Consider the following 24,130-nt stretch of genomic DNA (forward strand, 5'->3'; position numbering starts at 1 on the left):
TCTGTGAAAGGAGGAGACCCATGGATATCTAAGATTGGTTTGGCATTTTCTTAACCTAAAGATAACTGTTGGAACACATATCGAGGGAAGAGAGGGAAAAAGAAAGAGGAAGAGTGAGAAACAGAGACAGATAATTACAAAAAGAGAAAAATTCAAAAAATAGTTTTGAGCACCCACTGTGCGCCACATCCCTTTCCTGGTGGTCAGACTGGTGACCGTATGATGGCAAGCATGTTAGACATGATTTTTTTCACAGAAGACAAGTACTATAGAAGTTATCTATCTGAATACAAGAAATACATGAATGTAAAGGCTCAGGGTCAGTTAAACCAAGAGTAGATGGAAATCGGGTGACAGGATCCAATCAGCTGTGCTCAGCTTAAATACACTTGAAGACTGACACTCATTCTAAGGAACAGGTAAAGGGATATTGATTCAGTTCAGAGCAGTTGGCATAATGACAAGAGCATGAGTTTTGGAGTCAGCAAGTCCAACAGTTTAAACTGTTCTCTGTCTCAAGTTCTGTAGTAACTAGCAGGTTTCTTTGAGCTTCAGTTTCCTGTTCTATAAAATAAGTCATAACTTTTTAATTCTATCACAGAGTTTGGGTGAGGATTGATATTACATTTTTAGACACTCAATAGGTACTTTATAAACACGAAATCACATTTCCTCTTCAGCTTTCATAGTGAGATTTTTCCAAGTCATTAGCAATCCTGAGTAGTTTAATTCATGCTGGAGGATATAAAACAAAATAAATTCAGGTCCCAAAACCTATAAATAAAAGTTAATGAAAAATATATGTTCTCTCACTTCCTTATTTGGCTGTCTGCAAATTATGTCTCTTGATGCATGCTAGTTCCTCTGCCATTCCATGACTTCAGTCACTGAACTTTGAGTCTTTGTCACATCAACAGCACCAAGTAATTCCATACAGAAGTCTGACATTTCCAGTTGAAAAAAATAAATTGATTAAAATTCAACAGGCATGTAGTGTTCGGCATTTAAAGGTCGAGGAATCTAGGGAACTATCAACTGTAAGATAATTCAACATTTAACGTGGGTGGGGCCACCAGGATGTGTTTTTTTTTTTTTCCTCTTATCACCCCAGCATTTGACTGCTGGGAATGTAAGTGTAGCAAATTTAATTACAGCCTCAAGATGGGCTATCCATCTTTCGGGTCCTTAGCAGTTAGGTTTCCCCAGAGTAAGGAAACGTTGATTTGACTTTCCATGGGTTATTCACTTTGTTAGGAAAGGAAGAATCTTTGCTATCTTTGCTTTCCTCGCGTATGCTTGGGAACTGCCTTCGTGTCACTTCAAAATTTCCAGGATGACTGCAAGTCCATTGGTCTTTGCCTAAAGAGAGGGAGGGAGCAGAAAATCAGTAGTCCGTGAGCTCCAGCACTTATATGCTCCATGCTTGACTTGTTACACTAGCATGGTAGAGGGCCCATTCTTCGTTATATAGCATATGACTAGCATGGCTCTGGCACATAGTAGGTAAGTGTACCATAAATGTGTTGTTAATTGAATGAATTAAAAGACCAAGTTTAGACTCTTTCAGATACTCTTAGATCTTGGGCAAGTCACTCACACGTTCTGGATCTTTATTTTTACCTTAGTAAAATAAGGACAATTGTGCTTAATTCACAATTATTACATTGTTTGTCAGTAGCTTACTAGCTTCTCCTCCACCAGACAGTGATATTCTTTAATGCAGAGACTGGGGGTTTAGGTCAACAGACATCCCCATCTCGGACAGTGCCCAGCACAGTGTCTGGGAAAGAGGAGGTGTTCGTTGGTTTAAAATGAATTAGAATCCATGCAGGAAGAATACTGAAATGGAATCCCGGAAACCAGGAGTCTAAATACCCAACCTGTCACCAACCTATGATGTGTCTTCTAGGTCTTAATTTACTCATCTGTCAAATGAAAGATTTATGTTAGAAAATCTCCAAGGTCTCATTGAGTTCTAGTATTCTTTGATCTGTATCCTTGTTTTATCAGAACTTTATTCATTAGAGATCATTTGTTGAGTCTTAATAGTGACTTGAAATTAAAATTAATAAATGAGTTATCTTGTGAAAATATGAGATGACAAAGGGATGACATAATGCTCTTTGCAAATATCTAACGAGTTTTTATGAAGAGATTGCTGATCACTTGTTCTCATTTTTATTAAGAGGAATAGGCTTCAGTTATTGCATTTAAGGAAGCAATTAGCTATACGGGAGATTTCTTGATTCCTACAGGGATAAAATGATGCCTGCTTTCAGTCTCCTCTTCAGGTGAGAACTAGAGTCCCCAATGAGTCAATCAATGAATCAACAAATATTTGCTAATCCTGCTTGCTGCTCATTTTCCTCTTCACAACATTTTACTCAAAGTGTAGATCATAAACCACCTGCATCAGAATCACCTGGAGCTCATATTAAAAAATGTAGATTCTTAGACTCCTACTGAATCTGACTCTCTGGGGCTAATCTCTAGAATTGGTGTTTTAATAAGCTCTCCAAGTGACATTTCTGTTCATCCTAAAGTTAGGCAAATGCAGTTCTTGAGTTTAATAGCATTAAACAATATTTTCTCTCAACCTAGTTACTATTAAAATAATAATAATGGCAGATACTATTTGTTGAGCACTAACTATGGGATAGACATCTTTTCTATATCATTTATAACAGTTACACTTACACTGTGCAGTAGATATTATCCCACCTAAGATGAATAAAACAGACACTGTGTAACAAAGTGCCACAGCCAGAGAGTGGCAAGATCAGCGATTGAACTCAGGTCTCCTAACTGTCAGTCTAGGACTCCACAGCTGCTTTCCTGACATGGTGGCTTCCAGGAGGGACATTCTGTGAGACTCATGTTCTGCAGCCATGACCTTGTTTGTGTCTGAAAGAGGAGAAGAGGTAAAGGATGTCGCAGAGATGCATGCTCATCCATATTCGGTGTGTTAGCTTTGAAGTTCAGAGAGGAAACAGCAGGAGATGTGTCTCTAGCTCTTTGTAGAGATCTTGAAGTATGGTTTCTCAGAAAATGTGCAGATTTTTTTTCTTTCTTTTAAGGAGAACATGGGACTTTGTGTATGATCTTACTGTGACCTCTACAGGTGGCTCAAAGCAGAATAAGCTGATGACCTCCATCACAGATCTCAGTCCAAAGGAGGGACTCCAGGGAGCCAATTTCAAATGGTCCTTTTTCACTGTGGACATGGAAGGCTAATAGATTATTAACTAACAGATCTGACAGTTTTTCAATGAAAAATCAAATAACCATTTATGCCCATTGCCTATGATTATCTGACAGGTGTGTCAGAAAAGGAAGGCAAATTTGAGACAGGTAAAATGGGTCAGTGATATACAAATGCAAACGATTTTAGGAGACTCTTTCCTCTAACATCTTTTAGATATTTCCTCTTTTCTCTAACATCTTTTAGATATTTCTAACCTAGTTCTTTAAGGGTTAAAAAGTCATTTGGAATAGTTAAGGGAAAGCATTAAGAGGCAAGGGAATACTTGAAATGACATCGCTTCTTACTGAGGTTCATTCATTCAACTTGCCTTGATTGTCAGGCTAAGAAGACTGCAAGCTGGTAGAATAACTAAGTTACAGTCTCATTTGGAAGAGCTCATAGTCTTTTTTATTCATGTGCTATGTGAGTTAGGAAAAAAAATAACCTACCACTGGTGAATTCTCAATTTAGAAGAAATGTCAGGACAGGATTATGTCAAGAAAATCAGATAAAATTAAGGTTATAAGTAGTGGGCAAAGGACATGGCCATGAAATTGCCTGGGTGCCCTTGGGTAAGTCACTTAACCTCTCTGGACCCTGGTTTCCTTATCTCAAATGTGAAGGAGTTGGATTAGGTGATTTCCATGGTTGTTTCTGGCTCTAACAGTCTAAGATTCTACTTCTATTTTTATAAACTTTTAAGCTTCTGAGCTGAGATGTATGACTTGTCCAGATCTATTTAATAGATCTATATCTATTATAAAATACATTTCCCCACTGCTCAGAAAATCTGAAAACCAGCTTAGAATCTAAGTCTCCTTAGAACTTGGACTTAATCTTATCAATTTAGAGATGAAAGCACTGAAGTCCAGAGTGGGAAAAGAACTTTCCCAAGATCACATGCAAATTAGTAGCTGGCACTCTTAGAAAGCAGGCTTCTGGATTCTCAGTCAGGAAGGAAGCTGATCCAGTACACTTCCCACTCCAATTTGCTGCCTGCATATTAAGTATTAGGTATTTTTTTAGAACAATTTTTATATATAAAATCACTTTATTAGTTTTGAAACATTAAATGTTATGAATGTCCAAGATTGCTTTTAGAACCAACAAGTTTATCGATATAAAAGATGCATGAAATACAGGATTTTTTTAAATGTCAAAAAATATTAATAGGAAACAAAGTATCTTCTTACCATGTTTCTGCATTTCTTTTCTTCATATCTGTAACCTGATGTCTGATTAAGCATTTTCAGAGATAATATGGAGGCCATCATAGAAATGGAAGCAGCTATAGAATTAGTGATATTGGTATTAATGAAATTAGTAAAGGCCATTAGTTTGATTATATAATTTTGGATAATTTTGTAGTTAAAAAACTTTAGACTTAGGCAATAAAGGAAATTTACTGCATCATAAATTCATAAATACATAAAACACACAAATACATACAATTCAGACAGGTAGAGCTATCTTCAAGTAAAGATTGGTTCAGTAGAGCAACAATATCACCAAGAAAAATACCAAGTACTTTTCTGTCCCCTCCTTCTACTTCAAGAGGTAGTTTTCAGCAATAACCTGAGTTGCGTACTTTCTTATACATGTCCATTGAAAGACAAGGCATCTTTCTTTTCTGACTGACCTGCGCAGTTCTGAACCTGACTCTCATTGGACCAACTTAGATCACTTCTTCATCCTGAACCGATAAGTATGATAAGATATGACAGCTATCGTTATGACAACATTATGTGCACTGGCTAACTGAAATTATTCCCAACTCCTTGAGCTAAGGAGAGAATTTAATTCCTTCCCAAACTCTATGGGTACTACACAGTGGTTAAGAGGAAAAGGGGATTTTGGAGAGAATACCACAATGGACACTGAAATACTGAGGGTAAAGGTGGTGCTGATAGCGATGCAGGTGGTAAAATTGACAAAGTAGTGATAAAGAATAAAGATGATGAAGGTGGTTATGCTGATGAAGGTGGTAAAGTCAACAAGGTAATAAAGACTGTGATGATGATGATGGTGAGAGTGGTAGAGAAGTGCTCAAAGTGAAGATGATGATAACAAGGTCAATAATAAGGGAAAAAGCAACAGGCCAACAGTCAGTAAATTTACATGCCTATCCCATGCATTCTTCCTAAATAATTTGCCCCTGGCCACAGCTCTTGTTTTTCCCTTTATATAATGCTATTACATCTCCTTTTCTGTGCCATTGCTGATGGGCTCTTGAAATCGTCAGGTCCAACGTCCCTTATTGTTGTATATTATTTGTTCAGAATCATTTGTTTCCTCCCAACCATTGCCATGCTTCCTTGCCCCATATCCTTGAGTCTTTGCCATGTGATATACCCTGACGAATGTGATATAAGCAGACATGATGCTAGTCTCACATGAACAGGAGTTTGCAATTTGATCACATGGCTTGGCTGAGTTCTTATGTTCTGTGCCACCTCTATGAGAACAGCATAGCCTAGATAGTGGCTTCTCCTTCAGTCTGGGATGCAGAATGAGAAGACATATGAAATCCAGCTAAGTCTAACAGAGCTGTAATTGACCCACAACCCTCAAGAAAAATGAGAATTAAATACGCATTGATAAGATTTTGAGGTTGTTTTTTATACAGCATAAGTTACATAAAAGCTAACCATTTACACTCAGGCCTGGAGCCAACAACAGAGTTCACAAAGCCACATGCAACTGTAGATATAAGGGAGCAGAGAAACCATAAGGAATCAAAGAAAGTTGGTCTTCAGAAAGAATTAAAGAATATTTCAACCTTTCTGTCCTGAGGAAAGCTGAAAGAATAGAGTTGGGTCTCAGGACATCACAATGGTGAGATGAGTGCAATGCAATAGCCTCGCTGGAGAATCAAACAGACCATATACCTTCACCCCTACGCCTGTCATCAGGGCAGAAGCAGCTCCACATTGGGCCTTCTCCCTAAGGCCCTTGTGTTGTGAGTGAGGGGCTCATTGCTCACTTGGCCTCTTTCCTCCTAAGAGCAGATGAAGGAGAGAGCATCTCACTACTGTTGATTCAACTCCTTTCTCTGATTTCCATCCCACATATAAAGATCGTCTTATTGAGGACAATATTTTTACTCATATATATTCTTTAGCCCAGATCCTGTTTTCTAAAAGTTACCTTTTGACTCAGTCACAATTTTTGCTACAACACACATTCAGTGAACAGTGGCTTTTCTCTCTTTTCTATGAGAGAACTTCTGAAATTAAAAATTTCCATAAATAATTTGAAGCCTGCCCTATTTTTTAAAGTCATATAAATATTAGATAAACACAAGTAGAAATTTAAGAAATTATCTCCATGGAATCTCAGTGTCCTCATCTGTAAAAAGGAAATAAAAATACCTATAACTTAGGTATGACATGACTATTATATGAGAAAGTATAGAGGGTGCCTGGCACATAGTAAGGACTCAGCAAATGACAACTATTATTAATATTGAGGGAAAGCTATGAGGTGGGATATCTAAAAGAAGAAAATCGAAATAATATGTGAGTTAAATAAGGAGATGTTTGGGAGAAGACAGAGAACACGTTTGCAAACACCAAACCTGTCCAAAGCTAACAGGGAAGGAAACCCAGAGTGAATTCCATCTGCTTTCTGCCTGCACCTGCTATTTATTTACTTTTCAGCTTCATCAATCGAGGCCAAATTGTTAATTTTTTTAAAACCTCAAAACATAAGGGGAAAAGAGAGACAGGTGGAGAGAGAGCAATAGGGAAGGGAATAAGACAGTAATAGCTAACATTTATTGAAATCTTACTATGTGCCAGGCACTGTTTTAAGTGTCTTGCATGAATTAATATATTTCACAATGACTCTAGAGGGACGTTACTCTTACTGTCCCTATTTTACAGGTAAGGACTGTTGTGTAGAGATATTGAATCATTTGCTCAAAATTTAAGAGGGAGAGTCTGCATTTAACCCAGCTGGTCTGGTTCTTTACATCCCTACCTTGTATAGCCTCACATGGTAACATAGCATGAAATGGAGAAACATCCTTGGAGAGGGAGGAACTGGATATCGTCTTTTCCCTGTGGTTGGGCCGATCTTTATATGTGGGATGGAAAGCAGTCTGATCTGGGAGCAGTACAGTTTGGGATCCTTTCCTGACTCTTTACTTACAGGTGCCATTTGTGACTTTGGAAAATTCAGTAAATCTCTTTGAACCTTAGTTCCCCATTTGCGAAATCCTGTAGCTTTCTAATTCATTTCTGTGAACAAAATAATAAGACAACACATATCTGACTGTTGTAAAAATTAAATCTTGCAATTTACGTAAAGTAATTAGCCCATGATAACTGCTCAACAAATGATAGCTGTTATCATGATAATTATATGTTATTATTAAATTTGTTGAAGAGAAAGAATCAAGAAATTCTCCATGAACACGGTGGTATTTTAGAGCTTCTGGTGGTTGGGGAGGATTTTTGTAAGTAGAAATCAGATGGGTTGGATGTTCTCGGAGAAGAACATAACCAGGCGCTGTCATAGGAAAACGCGAAATTGACGTACTAAATTCGCTATTTCAAGAATCAGGAAAGCATGTGAAACATTTTAGAATGGCATTGCTCTCAAAACGGTTGAAAACCATCCCTGAGGAGCTAAACGTGGCAGAGCCTCGGTCACCTAGGACCTTTTACTAAGTGAGATCCAGAGGGATCTCTCTGCTGGAGGTTTCTCTGCAGCAAGGCTCGAATGCACCATGCTGTTTCAGCAGCATTGCCACCGTGTCCATCAGAGATCCCTTTTCCCAGGAATAGTTGGCTTCTCCCATTATTTTCCACTGAAGCTATTGGAGGAGCCACTGATCAAAGCCATTATGAGATCAGACTCCAGCTCCAGAATCTTATTGAAATCTGGTCCTGATGTGTCTGAGGCTTCTCAGACACATCTCCTTGAGTGTCACTCTTTATCCAAAAACTTATGAGCTAAAAAGGTGACATCTTTCCCCAATGACCTAGCATACAATGAGAAGATAGAACTGGATGACCATAAAGGCCAATTCTACTTAAAAGGAGGAGAAATGGAAGTATCCTGGATTTAGGTAAATGTTGTCAAGTCCCTCCTAATTTAGGAACAATTACTGTTCTTGAATGGGCCCTAGCTGTCCCCCAGGAGTGTGACTCCTGAATTTATTACTTTCCTAAACTCTTCACTCTGCCCTCTGGGATCTTGACTCTATCCTCTGAGGTGTTATTATTTAAAGAAACAGCCCATGTTTACAACCAAGTAAATTTCTTAGCCTGTTTCCTGACTATCGGAAGTTGGGGGCTTAGAGGACTTTTAGCTGGTGGTCCATTGTTCGTACAACTCCCTTAAAAGCTTTATGGGCTTTCTCCATATCAATGTAAAAACGTAGAATCAAATGTTCAATTCATTTGACAGAAGCAACCAGGGTATTTCTTTTGACTTACCTCTCTATACTTTGGCCATGTGTTGTGTGGTTAAGCTGCTTTGGGGAAAAAAAAATGCCTTTAAGATTCTGAGAAGCCCTTTGTCTGACTGAGAGGGTCTACTGGGCCCAACTTTACATTTTTTAGATGTTAAAACCACACTTTTGATATCATCAGGCAATTTCTTACTTTATGGATTATTTAAAATTTTAGCTGAGGCCAGATTTTGACCAAAGGTGAATATTTTATTCATGATTTTTCACATATATTTCAGTGCAGAATGAGAATGGCTTAGGAAATTTTTATCCATTTTAAGCATTTTGATCTATGTATCCTAGTGTGTGTGTGTGTGTATGTGTGTGTGTGTTTAATAGAAAAACATTCCCAAATCAATATTACCCAGAAATAATATCCAATTACAATACCTCTTGACCATATTTTATTTCTTAATTCTACTCCACAATTGTACTCATGAAATAGGATTATAATTTCCATTTTACAGTTAAGAGGTTAATTTTCCCTCGAAAATTATACTACTATTAGCATAACTGGCGTTTAAACTTTAATTTGTCTTCAAAGCTAGAAAATTGACCCTTTCACTCCACTGTGTTTCATCATCATAATCTCACCCTCTGGCCTTATACTTTATATTATACCAAGCATGATCTCATTTGATCTCATTTAACTTAAGCCTGAGAGATTGGAAAAGGAGGAATCTCTGGCATGGCCACATAGAGGGCTAAACTGAAACATAGAACTCTCTCTTCTCTTATCTTCATCAACAAAACAAACAAACATAATTTCAAAAAAACTTTTGTGGCTAAAAAAAGAAACTTTTGCCTAATCATTATTAACGTAGACTTCCTGATAAATAGCCAGTGGAAGTACCTCACAATTCTTAATGTCTCTCCCTGATTTTCTTTGCTTTCATTCAGTTTGGCTGATTTGTGCAACAGGAAAAGTGGGTCTGTGGTTAGGGAGAGATGTCAGACTGGACCTTGTTTGTGCAAACTGGATGCTAGCCTTGTGGACATGGTCCCTCAGTCTCTCACAGAGTGAGTGTGGTAGTCTGGCTGGTATCAAGACTTAGGAAAACCCAGACTCAGAAACCAATAGAAATCATCTTCCACCATTTTTTAACTTTACTCAACATTATAAAAAAATTGAACTTGGATCTCTGTGCATTTGCTGATAACTCAACATTTTGAGCTACCACCTAGTGGCACTGCATGCCAGCCAACAGTTCAGCCTGGGCAGTTTTGTCATGTTCTCTGTATACCAGGGTTTGTTTGTCCAAATGATTGCCTTTTTTATTGCATTTTGACGTTGTCTTATAATTGTGAATGGGAAGTAGAAAAATGCAAATGCTGCTACCTGTAGTAAAAGCAGAGTTTTAATAAGCTTAATACAATCAAGGAAAGGATGGATATCACGTCAGCATAATGCTTCAATATGTGTGTAGGTTCTGAATGCAGGCTGCTTGAATTTATACACTTACTAGATGGATAACCTTAGGCAAAATGCTTTCTCGTCTTCTATAAAATGGGGATTATAATAACATCCCTTTCTCACATGTTGTATAAGAACTAAATTATACAATCATAAAAGATGTTATTGAGAGACCTCATAAGGCAGTGATTTTCAAAGCAGAGTTTTCTGACCAGCAGCATCAACATCACCTGGGAACCTGTTTGAAATACAAATTCTTCAGCTCCACTATAGATCTACCAACTCAGACAATCTGGAGTGGGCCCAGCAACCTATCACCAAGCCATCCAGATGATTCTGATGTACCCTAATGCTGATTCTGCTATAAGCTATGAGAAAAGCAGGCTCAGAAGTAAAATGATCTAGATTTCAATTCCAGTTCTGCCTCTTATTAATCATGTGATTTAGAGTGAATTGTACAGCCTGTTAGTGCCTCGGTTTTCTCCTCTACAAAATTAGAACAATATTGTGCTTATTTGTAATGAAAATTAAACAACAAAAAAAATCTGCCATATAACAAGTCTTCAATACACCTGGATATTTTGTGGTTTTATTTTTTGTTTGTTTGTTTTATTCTGGCTTCAACTGCACTTAATCTGATTGGCTTTATAATTACTTGTGAAGAAAAATATCAAATCTAAAGAGCATGTATAAAATATTGAAAATGTATTATGAAAGATACTTTTCTAAAATTAGAGGCAACTGTGAATTTATTTTCTAGCTATTTGAAAAAGAACCCTCTCCTACTAAATGGTAGTTTATAGTTCCACATCTGTACTTTCAACCATAATACACATTTTAAGAAATAATATTTTAAAATGTATTGTCCTAGTAAAACATCACTGGCTCAGAGCTGGATTCTCTCACCAGAAATTTCCTGGTCTGCCAAGAAGGTAGAGGAGGATGACAGAGAAAGAGGAAAATGTCCAGAGCCAGCCAGTCAGGGCCCTAAATGTTGGTCCCACTTAGTACAAGATTAGCATTAGCTTTGGCCAGCAATCCACTCCAAGAGATACTCCTGGGACAGGGAGCTCTGTGTCCCATCTCTCAGGCACAATCTTAGCAGGTGTGACCAGCAGGCTCTTTGATGGTCTCTGCACCTGCCACTAGGCAGGCATATCAAAGGAACTAAAAATAGAGAGGAAGCAAAATTGAGGAAAAAAGCAACTGTGAGCCAAGCACCAAGGAGCCCACTCTCATCTGTGCTGGGCCAGTCACAGAGCAGAAGCAAATCCTCCTCTTGTAGAGAAAGGGGAATGGCACAATGGGTTATGTTCCTGGTCTTTTTTTTTTTTTTTTTTTTTTGCCACAGTTAATGTTTTCTGACTCTGGACAGGTCTCTGGCCCCTATTGGTCCTCCACCTGAGAAATAAACAGGGAACTACCATGAAAACCCAAGATTTTAATGATTTGTATGCATGTCAAAAACCTAACCATTGTGGATGTATTTTTGAGAAATGCCCTTAGCCATGGTGTTAACTCTTCCACCAGCCCCAGTAACCACCGCATCCCCAGTGCTGTTGCATATCTCTCCACGTACCATTGCTGTTGGCATGCCGACATGAGCATCTTCACACGCCTGACCCAAGGCCTCATCTCTGCATGGCTAGGTTCTTAGATGGCCATGTTATTGCCTCTCCCACATTTGGCCAGGTAACAGTCATTATCATGATGCCCTGGACATTATTTAACTTTATCCACAGTATTTAAGGGCACCTCTGATTTCTTAACATTTCCACACTGGCTAACCTTCTAGAAGAAAGGTGGTTTCATTTTTTCCTAATCCCCTTCCTCTGCATTTACTTTTCTTTATCTTCGCTCTCATTTCCTCTAAGGCTGTTTTTTGCAGAGAATAAACACGATAGGGTCGCAGCTGAACTTCATCATGTTACATAACTTCTCTGAGCCTCAGTTTCCTCATCTATATAACCAAGAGAGTGCCGTATACCTTATACAATAATTGGAAATATTAAATTAAAAAAGACATGTAATATACTTAGTACAGAACCTAGTCCATAGTAAGTGCTCAACAAATGAGCACTAATTATACCATTGTCCTCATTTCCATCATCATCATGAGCTTATAGCAGTTACCTCTGGACATAAAGACTTACTTTAAGTTTGTCTCCCTGCAAGACTGCAAGCTCCGGGAAATCCGGTCCTCTATTTTGTTCACTACTAGTTCTTAACTCAGTAGCTGGTACATAGATAGGCTCAAAAAATATTTGTGAAATGAATGTTGGGAAGCAGAAACTGGGCAGACTTTTAAAGTATGGTATGAGTGTGTGCATGCATGCGTGCGTATACATGACTGCATGTGTGTGAATAGGTGAGTGTGTTTCCACATGTGTGTGCAGCAATCCGGAAGGCGCCCGTCCTCTCCTCTATTTCCACATGTAACTCTGCCACACACTCAGAACCTCATCAACTGGAATGGCTCTCTGGGGACTCTTTAGTGCCACCATGTTTTAGTTCCTTCCCGAAGCCACCTGGCCTGTCTGCCCTCACCCTCAGAGAACCAGGGGCATTTATTACATGAGCTTACTAACAAGTGTGAAAGATGGTGGCTAAAAATTGAGGAGAATAAATAACTAGCTTATTCACAGTTAATGTTTGCACAAAAGAAAAGAACAGAGAATGAAGGCCATTTACAGGATATTTAGAATCCTGAAACACGACACTTCAAAAAATAGGCACCTAGAACTGTTCATGTTGCCTCAGCCATATCGATCTATGACCAAACATGTGTTGAGAATGTACTGTGTGCCTAGCACCGTCCTAAGTCCTGTGCTTATAGAGAAAAAAATACAAGTCTGTTAGTAAGGGAAGGTGGGGGAGGGGAGGCAGGAAACAATAACAGAACTACAATAAAATATGGTGAATACAACTATATGGGAAGCATAGGGCATTGTAAGAGGCACCACTTTCAGCTGGATGAAGTCAAGGCAGTTTTACCAGAGGGAGAGGTGTCTGAGCCCGGTTCCTCAGGACAGTTAGGGTTAACCAGGTGGAGATGAGGCATGCATCGATGCATGAAGGGGGAGAACGGGATGCTTGCTGGGAAATCTAAGTAGATCAATAAAAGCGATGATAATGACAATAATAGTAATAATAATAAAAATAGAAATACACTAGCTAACTCTTCTATAGCACCATGTGCTAAACCCTGTTCTAAGCACTTTTATATATAACTCATTGAACAACTGGAATGTGGGGTTCTGAGAGTTAAAAGTTGGAAGAGGTGAAGTTCAGAAGTAAATGGTTTCAGATCTTAATGGTTTTGTGGGTAGGCTTGGGGGCAGTATAGGGCTCGACTATGGGATAATGGATAGTTATAGAAGGACATGATTTGATCTTGATCAAGTACATGTTTTAGAATGATTGTTCACATCACATGGTGGCAGATGGATAGGGATGAGCTTCAGACTAAATGCTGGGAGAGCAGTGAACAGGCTTCTGGAGCCATCCAGGTGAGAGATTTGTGTACCTGAATCAGGAAGCACAATACAGTGATTTGCAGAAGGCCACACAGCTAGATTCAGAGTTCCTTGGTTTTTTATCAGCTAATATAATACTTAATATGCAAAATGTTTCACACATTTATTGAATACATTTTGATGAATTTGGACCTAGGCATGCTCCCCTGAGTCTATAGTCTTTACTGCCTTCTCGACTTCACAGTGTCTCTCAGATATCAGCAGACATGCAGTATCACTGACCCTACCTCTGGCCTTTCCCCCTTACTAGCTGGGCTATGCCACTTTATTTCTCTGAGCCTCAGTTTCCTCATATGTTAAATGATGGGAATAAGACCTGCTTCATGTACATGAAAAACAGGTCAACTTACTTTTGTGCTTTACAGATATTAAGCTGTGATGTTTATTTGGGGTTTTATAATGTAGATATAGAAAAGGAGAGTGAGGATGAGGATGAGGATGAGGATGAGGATGATGATAACCGCACCTTTCCAGAAACCATTTCCTTTGGTTTCACAGACCATGCTTTACTCATTTATTAATCCCTCACAGCCTCTTGCCCTGATCTCCTTTCCCTTTCCAGTCTCTTCCCTTGTCCCATTAAAACTGTACTTATAACCCAGCTTTACATCCAACAGATTGTAGTTCTTAAATAATAAGTCATTCTGAGTAGATGATTACTGATGCCTGGCTCAAGACCTGAACTCCCCCAATGTCTAGGAACTATGAGGACAATTTTAAATATATATTACGTGTTGTATATATATAGTATATATTATATATAATATATAGTTTATAGTATATAGTATATATATACACACACACATTTACGTTTAGATTTGAAGACCAGAGCTTTTTTGTTGCTGCATTATTTAAGTATTCAGAATAGAAGTTGCAAGCTATGGAGAATGACTGTTTGCAATACGTAATTTGCCTTCCAAACAAGCTCATTTGGGCTTTGACATTTGACAGAGAAAGGTCTGGGAAGATAAGCTGTTCAGGAAGGTTGTCTCTGCACCTGACTCTGCCTGAACTTTGGTAGGTTGATTTTTACAATCACCAGATCATCAAAGGTTAAACTCATTTAAATTCTCCCTTTACGAACAAAGAAAGAAAACAAAATGCCACAAGCTGCCTTAACCTGCTGTCCCCAACTACATGCACTAGCCAGGAACTCTTAGAAAATTTTTAATGTCTGCAAAACGTGATGTGAAGTCAGCAGAGTTAATCTATCAAACAGTGGTTTGGTAGATTAATTTCCTGCATCTTTTCCTCTCTCTGAAAATCCAGCATTCTCCTACTCTGTTGAAATCTGCTCAGTGTCAATACCCATTTTCATCAATCATTCAGCCCTCCATTCCATTTTATTTTTTTTTTCCCAAATATCCTTGGGTTGTTTGGTGCCAGGCACAGAGCTGGACCCTGGGTACGTTCAGCTAAATGTGTATCTGCTCTCCACGTGTCTGTCTCCACCTGTCTCCTATGAGGCTGCAGTAGGCCTCTGACTAGTGGGCCTTCCCCATTTTGCTTCAGTCCTTCCCGTGTAGGCACACTGGAGTGCTTTGAGAAAGCACTAATGTGACTGCAGAAATTGCCATTATACGGCTTAAACTGGGACAGGGCCTTTAGGTTATTAATTCATTGTACAAATAATTATTTGGTACCTGATATATGCCAGGCATGCTGTTACAAAATTTGGGGGGATATAGCAATGATTAAAATAGGCAACAACTTTTGCTTTTACAATAGGTAACTAAATGAGTAAATGAACAAAGAGCACAAAAAATAAATATGCATGTTTAAATTCTCTAGGTAGGAAACAAACACTATTAGAAGAGAGAATAAAATAGTATACCTGGATTAGCTTGGTATAAAGAGGCCAGGGGAGGTCTCTGGGGTCTGAGAGAGTGACAATTTAGGTAAAGCCTAGAACATGAGTAGGAGGTGAGAAACCTCATGGCTTGTTCAAGGACAGTGTGGCTAGAGCCCACTGCTCAAGGAGAGAAGGGAAGGTGGACAGGTGCGCTATGTAATAGCTTATAAGATGGTCATCCTCAGGCCTGATGTTCAGTGTTGGGAAGCTTTTAAAAACTGGATGCCCTGTCCTTAGTCCAAATTAATTCACTTTGAATATCATGGAGAGGGGACTGAGCATGCATTGGTTTGCAAACTCTCCAGATGATTCAAATGTGCAGCTAGGGCTTCCAAATTGGCCCAACTTCCCTCTATTATTTCATCTCTATCTTGCACATCAACCGCCTAACACTATTCCATAACATCCTCACTTCCTGTCATACACTAACCACTTTCATCCCTCTTCATTTCTATGTATTGGGTTTCCTCAGCTTAAAATTCAATCCCCCATCACCTATGTTAGGTGTGTTTTTGGCTGCAAGCGAGTAAAACCCCAAGAACGACTTAAATAAACAGAGGCTTATGTTTCTCATATTATGGATGTCAAGGTAAGTGTCAGCTGGCATTGGTTCATGGACTCATAATACCAGGGCCTGCAAGTCAGCCTTCAGGGCAGAAAGATGGGAAGAAAGATGGGCCTCGGGTCTCTCTCATCAGGAAAACAAGAGTTTTTCTAGAAGCATAGCTCTGGTGACTTCTTCTTGTGTCTCATATGTCTAGAGTGAGCCGATTTTAGCTGCAAGGAAGGCTGAGAGGGTAAAGGGTGGGTTTGAGATGATGAACTTAGATCAACCATGTTCCATCACCTTGAGATTGGTGTTGAGATTCTGTTAAAAGGAACGGGGGAAGTAGCTATTGTTTAGACAACAAACACTATGTACCACACATACTCTTAGTCTCCTCGGTGAACTCCTACCATCCCTCAATACATAAAACCTGTGGCTCAGAGGATAAATGTTACATACCGAGGATTACTGGTGCTAGAGGTTATGGCAGATGAAATGAAGTGGAAATGGCTTTTGCCCGCAAAGTGCTTATACTCAGTTTTAAGTTGGCCCAATTTTTGTGAGTGGTGAGTGAGGGGAGGGCACAAGGATATAGGAAGACAGTAAAGGATTCCTAGATTCCTGAGTTTGTGGTGTTCTATAAAAGTAAAGGACTTCAGAGAAGTAGGGATCCATTGTGTTGGGGTGGGGGTACAAAGACTTCTTGGATGACCCTAGAGGATATGGGATCTCATAAGTTTTCTTAGGTAGACAGAAAGAGAAAGGATTCCAGGTGGCAAAGAACACAACTCCAGCCCCACTGTCAATATCTCTATGAGTCTGGGAAGGGGACAAAACTCCAGAAAGAGAGGATCCAAATCCCTGCCAGGGTTTGGGTTAAAATTGCCGTTGATCGTTTCAGCCTCCTCTGTGCTCAGCACAGCTGTGTACCCCAGGAAGGGGCTGCTTCCTCCTAAGGACTCTACACCAAACGCTCGTATTTGGACTGTATCCTCAGATGTCCCTGTCACTTTAGGAAAACAAAAACCTATTTTAATCAATTTTCTTTCTATTGTAAGTTGTGGAATAGATAATAGGCTTTCAGTTCAGGGAACTGTGCATGCCTAGCTGCTTAGAAATGCAGGTGGTGAAATTAATCAAAGCCTATGTACTCTCAGCTCCTGACCCTACACCCAGAGGTGGATGGAAGCCCATGCCGCCTTTGGATAAGTCTAACTATAACGATAACTACCATTACGTGCATTGTTTCGCTAAATCCTTATAACCTAAAGAGGTACGTTTTATTATTGTCCTCATTTTTCAGATGTGAAGTAGAGACAAAGAAGGGGTAGGCAGGTCTAACTGGGGCTGGTTCAGGACTAGAATCAGCCAGTCTGGCTCTAAAGGCTGTGCTCTTAATAGTATACAACTTCTTTCCCTAAATCCATGATAGTATTTTGCCTGCCAATTAGGAATTTCTTCATCATCTCCACTTGGATTCTGTCTTTTGGTGCCCACTCTCAACTCAGAACTATTACAAACCAATCATCTTATATAAGAGGCCACTAATCTACAGACAACCCATGAGCAGCTCAAAAAACCATTGTCACATCCCATTTCTAGCCATTCTCCTCACTTTCTCTCCATCCCCTTGTTTATCTTTCTTGGCTTTGTCTCTGGCCCCATGCTTGCCTCTTAAATTGAACTCATTTTGACATTCACAGTTTCAATCTTCTGTGCTTTTACTGAATAAGCATTGTCTGACTTTCCTGCCCTCCCCTCAAAATGGAGCCCCTGGATACTTTAGCTAATGTTATGAAGCCAGTTCAAGCCCCCATAACCCAAATTTCAGTGTCAACTATGTCTTTTCTGGCCCCTCAAAAAGCAATGCTATCTGCTTTTCAGTTTTGCTTTTGTTATTATCAGTGTTTATTTGAAGCTAGAATTTACTGAATTCTTGCTTTGTCTCAAACACTGTGCTAAGCACTTGACCTATTTTGTCTCATTTAATCCACTCCTCTACAAATGCTATGGGGTAAGACCCATTATTAACTTTATTGTGCAGATAAAGGAGTTGAGCTCCAGCAAGATTCAGTCACTTGCACCGAAGTGGGCAGATGGGATCCAAACTCACGTCTCGCTTCTAGGGCCTCATAGAACAAGCCTAAATCTTCCTTTATGTGTCATCCCTTTAAATATGAGCTGGAAATTCTTACATTTCCCTGAGTCTTCTCTAATTTCAACTACCACAGATGCAGCCACCATTTTTTTTTTCTTTGCCATGCTTTCCCCCTCATCTTTTCATCACACTGAGTAGTGTGTTCGATGTTGATCTGCTTTTAGAGCTTGGTGTAGACCTGTATCCGTTGCTCCAGGTGTCATCTGATTAGCATAACATATATAGTTGGCCTGTCACCTCCTTTGTACTTTATAGTCTATTTCTGGCAATGAAGTCATTCATTATTTTGGCAGCCTTTAAGACCCCAATCCGTAGAAATGACTCCAGAAGGAAGTTGCTTCTAAACATCTCTACCGGTAACTGTAAAAATGGACAAAGCAAATGGAAGTTGATGAAATGGTAGGAGAAACCATGCCTCGTGAGGAAGATTGTCAGAAGGCTAGTTTGTGATGGGAGGGAGTGTGTGGTTGACTGTAGGTACATGAGCTAATAGGTAAGGTCTTACCCCACACTCAGATGCCAATGACCCAGCTTTTTTACAAAAATTCCCCAAGTGGGAAGGCCGTCTCAAGGCCATCTGATGTACTTACCATTGTGTTCTGCTAAGCAGTTAGTGTTTTTGCTATTGGGCCCCCTTGGTCCTTGTGATCCTGGGACATAATAGAATCAAATTAAAGGACTATTTACCAGCTTTATTGCCGATTATTTATAATACACTAGTTCCAAAGTGCTTCTTTATAGAGTGCTTAAGCTGCCATCTCTGGATAGAGATTGCCATAAATGCCGTCACATGCAAGGCACATTGTATCCCATAGTCACAGCAAAAAAGGAAAAGATTATTCTCAATTATATCATATAGTCTATTTTATTGTTTTATTGTAATAAACCACATACCTTATGCCACTTTAAAATCAATAGTTTGCATTAAAAATAATGAAATGTGGCTATTAATCTCACTTAGCATTTCTGCTATTACTTTCTAATAGTGAATCCATAATATAGAGAAGGTAATATTATTCACTTTCAATCAATAGGAACATTTTCAAATGCTCCTATGTGTCCCACTGCTATTGCATCAACGGGAGCTGATGACAGTGGGGCTATAGATTTAAAGGCTCCAACTTGGCATAGATTTCTTCATGCCTTCCCTACATTTGACTCTCAGAGAAAACTTTTTAATTCCTTGAGACAATACGGAAGAATGGTGAAATGCCTGGGCTTTGGAGACAGATAGCAAGACTGGCTTAACTCCCACTTCCAACACTCATCAGTACCATGTGAGTGACCTGGGGCATGTTATTTAACTACTCACTGCCTCAGTCTCCACTTCTATAAAAAGGGTGTGATAATGTCTGCCTTGCAGGATTATTGCAAATATTACGTGTGATTCTTCAAAGGACATGTATCTCACCTGGTCTGAATTGTGGTAAGCACTAGAAATGATAGTCCCTATGATGATGCCCTCTACCCTTGGGGGTTGGCGAATGGCCTGATGGCTAGCTTTGTTTCCAAAGCGCTTGGAGCCACAGCAGATGGAATGCCATTGCTATTCTTTTCTTCTTTCATTTCGACCTGGCATGAGAAGATCCAGCTGTGCTTTTGGTGGTATTTAGCATCTGGACTTGACACTCCGACGGGAGAAATTAAGCCATCAATTTGGTTGTGAGGCAAGAGGACTTTTAACTCCCAACCCTTTGCTCTTCAGCAAAGTCTCCGTGGAGACAGTACTGAAGTGAATACATGGTTTTGTCAGTAAATACTCTTTGATCAACACTCAAGTCAAATATAAAAAGAATGGAGATGGTGGAAGCTTAAGCCATCGTTGATGGCATGGCTTTTTCTATCTTGTTTAATTTAATTCAACAACTGTTTATTGAACAGCCAACATGTACCAACAGAAAGCCTGAAGGTGCTAAAGGGTAAAGAGAGTCAAAGATTAATAAAGCACCATATTTGCTGTTTAAATACCTCAAAATCTAGGCAAAGAGACACATGTTGCCTAAATGACTTGAGTCCAAAGTACAGAAAGAAAAATTGATTCTCTCTAGTAGAGGGATGTTATTTTAACTAAAGCATGGATAAGTAGACTTCCGTCAGAGAAAATGCAGCCAAGATTAAAAAGCACTGGGCTAAAGGTAAGATTTAGATTTAGACATAATGAGAGAAATAATCTTTCTCCTGCCCATCCTCTATTTAGCCTTTGGTTCCTGTCCAGTTTAACAAAGATCAAATTTGGGTGTCTGGCAAAAATAAAGTGGAAGTTTGATTTCTTATCTGCTGTCATTGTTTGTGTGTTTATTGCCATTGGAAATTCTTGCAAGAAAAAGGCAAGGTTCGGGTATTCTGTGTCCCCTAGCTAAACACCATTTAATAATGCTTCAACATTTAACCATTATTAAGTTTGAACCTCCATGCTTGTGAGGATAGAAATGCCATTGACTAAAACAGAGGACATAGAACAGCTTAGATCAAGGAGAAAGCTTTAAATGGAATGCATCTGTCTCCTCTCTTTGTGAACACACGTCAAACATTGTCTGCTGATTATTCCACACTGCAGCATTCACCTGTTGAACTCAGTGGTTGAGTTGCCCCACTCCTCAATATTGTAGATGAAAATAGCTGACCAAAGGTTTGATTTAGTCCATATTTCATGCAATGAAGCAGTAATAGGGAAAAAAAGAACATTATGATGATATCAAGAAAGGGGAAATAAAATATCACTGATGCTGGTTTCATTGTTAGAACACAGAGCAAGCATTTATCTGAGTCGGGGGCTGCAGCTGTTGGTTATAAACCACTGCAATAATGAAGACCAGATTGAATTATCTTCAGCCATGATTAAAGATCAAAGGAGATTTTTTTAATAAACCCAATCTTGTTTTTCTTTGTCAGAAATGGTTTAGGTTAAGCTAGCTGACTAAATAGAGATGGAAAACTGAAGACCTTTTCAACAAAGCAGTGAAGCAGGAAGAGAAATGCAGGAATGGCCAAATGTATTTGTGGGTGGATAGGTTGGATGCACCTGTAGATAGAAGAGCAGCATCTGGTACACAGAACTTTTTGAAGGGCAATTGGGGGATGTGACCTAGCCCCCTTCTGCTGGACATAGTATTTTTAAAAATATCATAATGACGATGTCAGCTTCACTTCTTAACATCTGTATGCCAGGTCATAGGTTAGATGCTCTGAAACATTTATTTGGTTTATTTGATTGTCCAATTTAAGTAATAACCTTGCAGAACAGGTATCATCTGATTTTTTAAAGTGGTCTAAGGCATAGAGGTGTTTAGTAATTTGTTCAAGAAATTTGTAGAGTTAGATTTTAAATTTCTCTTCCTCTTAAAGCCTGCGGTTCTTTTCACAGAATATTGTTTCTTCCAATTAACATAATAGCTCTTAATGTTGAAGTGGCGAGGGAATGGATGCTCTTTACACAAACTTTTGTGAATATGACACTCTCTCCAGAAACAAAAATGCATTTCCTCCCATGTACACAATCTGATGAAATTTCAGGGAGTTTCCTGACCCCCTAAATCCATATAGAGTTCCACATTAAGAAGCCTGTCTCCAAAGACTTAAAGAAATAATGAGTAGAGGTGAGAAGGAAAGAGGACAAACCAAAAAAAGCAATAGATGGTTTACAAAAAAAATGTGTTGGACTTGCTCTATTTGGAGCAGCTATATTTCTGGGATTTGATTCTCTTATAACTTTTAAAAATTAACATGTAATATTCATACATTTGCATAATTGCAAGTTAATGCATAAAAACTGCTATCAGCCAAACCTATTTGGAAAACACACACGCACACACACAGACACTGTCACGTAGACTTCTGTGATGTCATAGTCATTGTCCATTAAAACCCACATTATGTTGTGGCTGTGAAGTGGCCAGAGCCACACGGACATCAACACAGGTCATTTCCGGCTCGTAACATCCTGCCACCACACTCTCCCCTCTAATGGAGAATGCTTCATTACAGTTACAGTGGTTTTGTTTTCAATGGATGCCACTGAAAATAATACTTTTTAAAATGTACTGGTGTCCACTGTCCTGTGTTTCTCTTGACTAATTTGAAAGAATGCAGTGTCTCATGTACATACGTTCAGACTATAATGTCCTCTCTCGTTATCAGCGCCAGGGCACTGCCTTTCCCTGATTCACAAGCATTCCTTAACACGCACGTGGCCTTTTGTGACTTCTCTACAACCATTCTTTTCTGCTCTACTCATTCTGTTCAATTTTTTCTTCACACATGTGTTTCATTTTTGTCTTAATCTGATATCATGTGGATTAATGTCATCAATTTGTACTTGAGAAAAATTGCTCTTGACCTGGACCCTGCAGCATGGCTAGAGGTTGGTGTCTTTGGTCCCAGTTGAAGATTTAAACTGTGATAGGTCTAAACGTAGGAAAGAGGAAAGCGTTGGCTTGGGATTTTAGCATTGCACCTTCTACTCTTTGGGGATGTTTTGATTAGTGACATTTGTCTGACTCGATATTTATATTATCCAAAGACATTTTTGCATTCAACTGACATATTAATCGAATTCTGTGTTTGGTTCTGTGGAGCGTGTGTATATCAGAAGCCTTGTGTGTGTTCAAGTAGAATTTAGGAGAGCCCTAGGTAAGAAGGCAGAGCACCTGAGTTCCATCACCAGCCACAAGAGCAGAAAAGGCTGCCACTTACTAAACATTTACTAGGGGTCTGGGAATAAGCTGTGCTAAGTGGTTTAGGTCCTATTTCATTTATTGCCCAAATCACACTCTCTCACATTTCCAAGGTATTTAATATCCTATTTGTAGGGAAAGTATGGAATTGCTACATCTGAAAGAGACAAGAAATTAGATCCTAGCAGCTAAGAGTGGAAAGGGCTTTTAGAGATCATTCATGTCTATTCCCTTGTGTCACAAAAATAGACTGAGAAGTGACTTTCCCAGAGACATGTACCAAGTTAGCTATCAAGTTAGAACTAAAATCCAGACCTCCTGGCTTTTAATTATGCATCGATTCATTTATTCACACATGTATTGAGCACCTACTTAGGCAGCATTGACAATAAACATCTATATGGTGATGGTCAAGACAAGCACATGGCATTTACATTAGAAAGGGATAACCAGACATTTCACAACCACATGCATACTTATAATTATGGAAAAGCTGCCCAATGAGAAGAAATCCTCCAAAACTCTTAAGGCTGTAGGGGGAGGCAGTGTTCTCTAAACACTGCAAAGCCTTTAGGTAAGCATTCCCTAAAATCTTTTTCATAGTACACTAGTTGTACATGAAATCTAAATAAAGGCTTCTGTGGTCTAATATGTTTAAAGATGCATCATACTAATCTCCTTTTCAGGATCTCTTGGTACATAGGCTCTGAGAAGTTCTTCATTAAAAAAAAACAAAAAACAAAAAAACAACTGCTTAACTTTGTTTAACACTAATTTTTCCTATTATTTGGCATAAAACATTTTTTCCAGGTAAGCTTTATAGACATTCGGAACTCTGTGATACAGAGAAGCGAAGTACCATTCTGCTCTGTCCTAGGGCAGAAGAACCAATGGAAATGTGAAGAAACAGACATAAAGCTGTAATTCTTAAGTCCTTCACTTATTTCGGGCAATTAGGCCTAATACTTCTTTCCACCATAATCATAAAGCTACTCCTCTCCTCCATCTATGAAAATGCACTCACATTTTATTCCAAACTTCTTCCAGCTCTACCTTTGGAAAATGCTGCCAATGGCTCTGTCCTTTTTATTGCCAGTTGCAGGCGGAGATCAACATTGTTGGTCTTCAGCTGCCAGCAGGTGCTCAGGTCATCACAATAAGGGATCATATGCTGACATCCCCCCGTGCCACCATCCCAGAACACAGAATTGTAGTCTTATAAGGAAGAGAACCTTCCGGTTCACTTAG

Source organism: Pteropus medius, unplaced genomic scaffold (assembly GCF_902729225.1).
Source record: "Pteropus medius unplaced genomic scaffold, Ma_sr-lr_union100, whole genome shotgun sequence".
Classification (NCBI taxonomy): Eukaryota; Metazoa; Chordata; class Mammalia; order Chiroptera; family Pteropodidae; genus Pteropus; species Pteropus medius.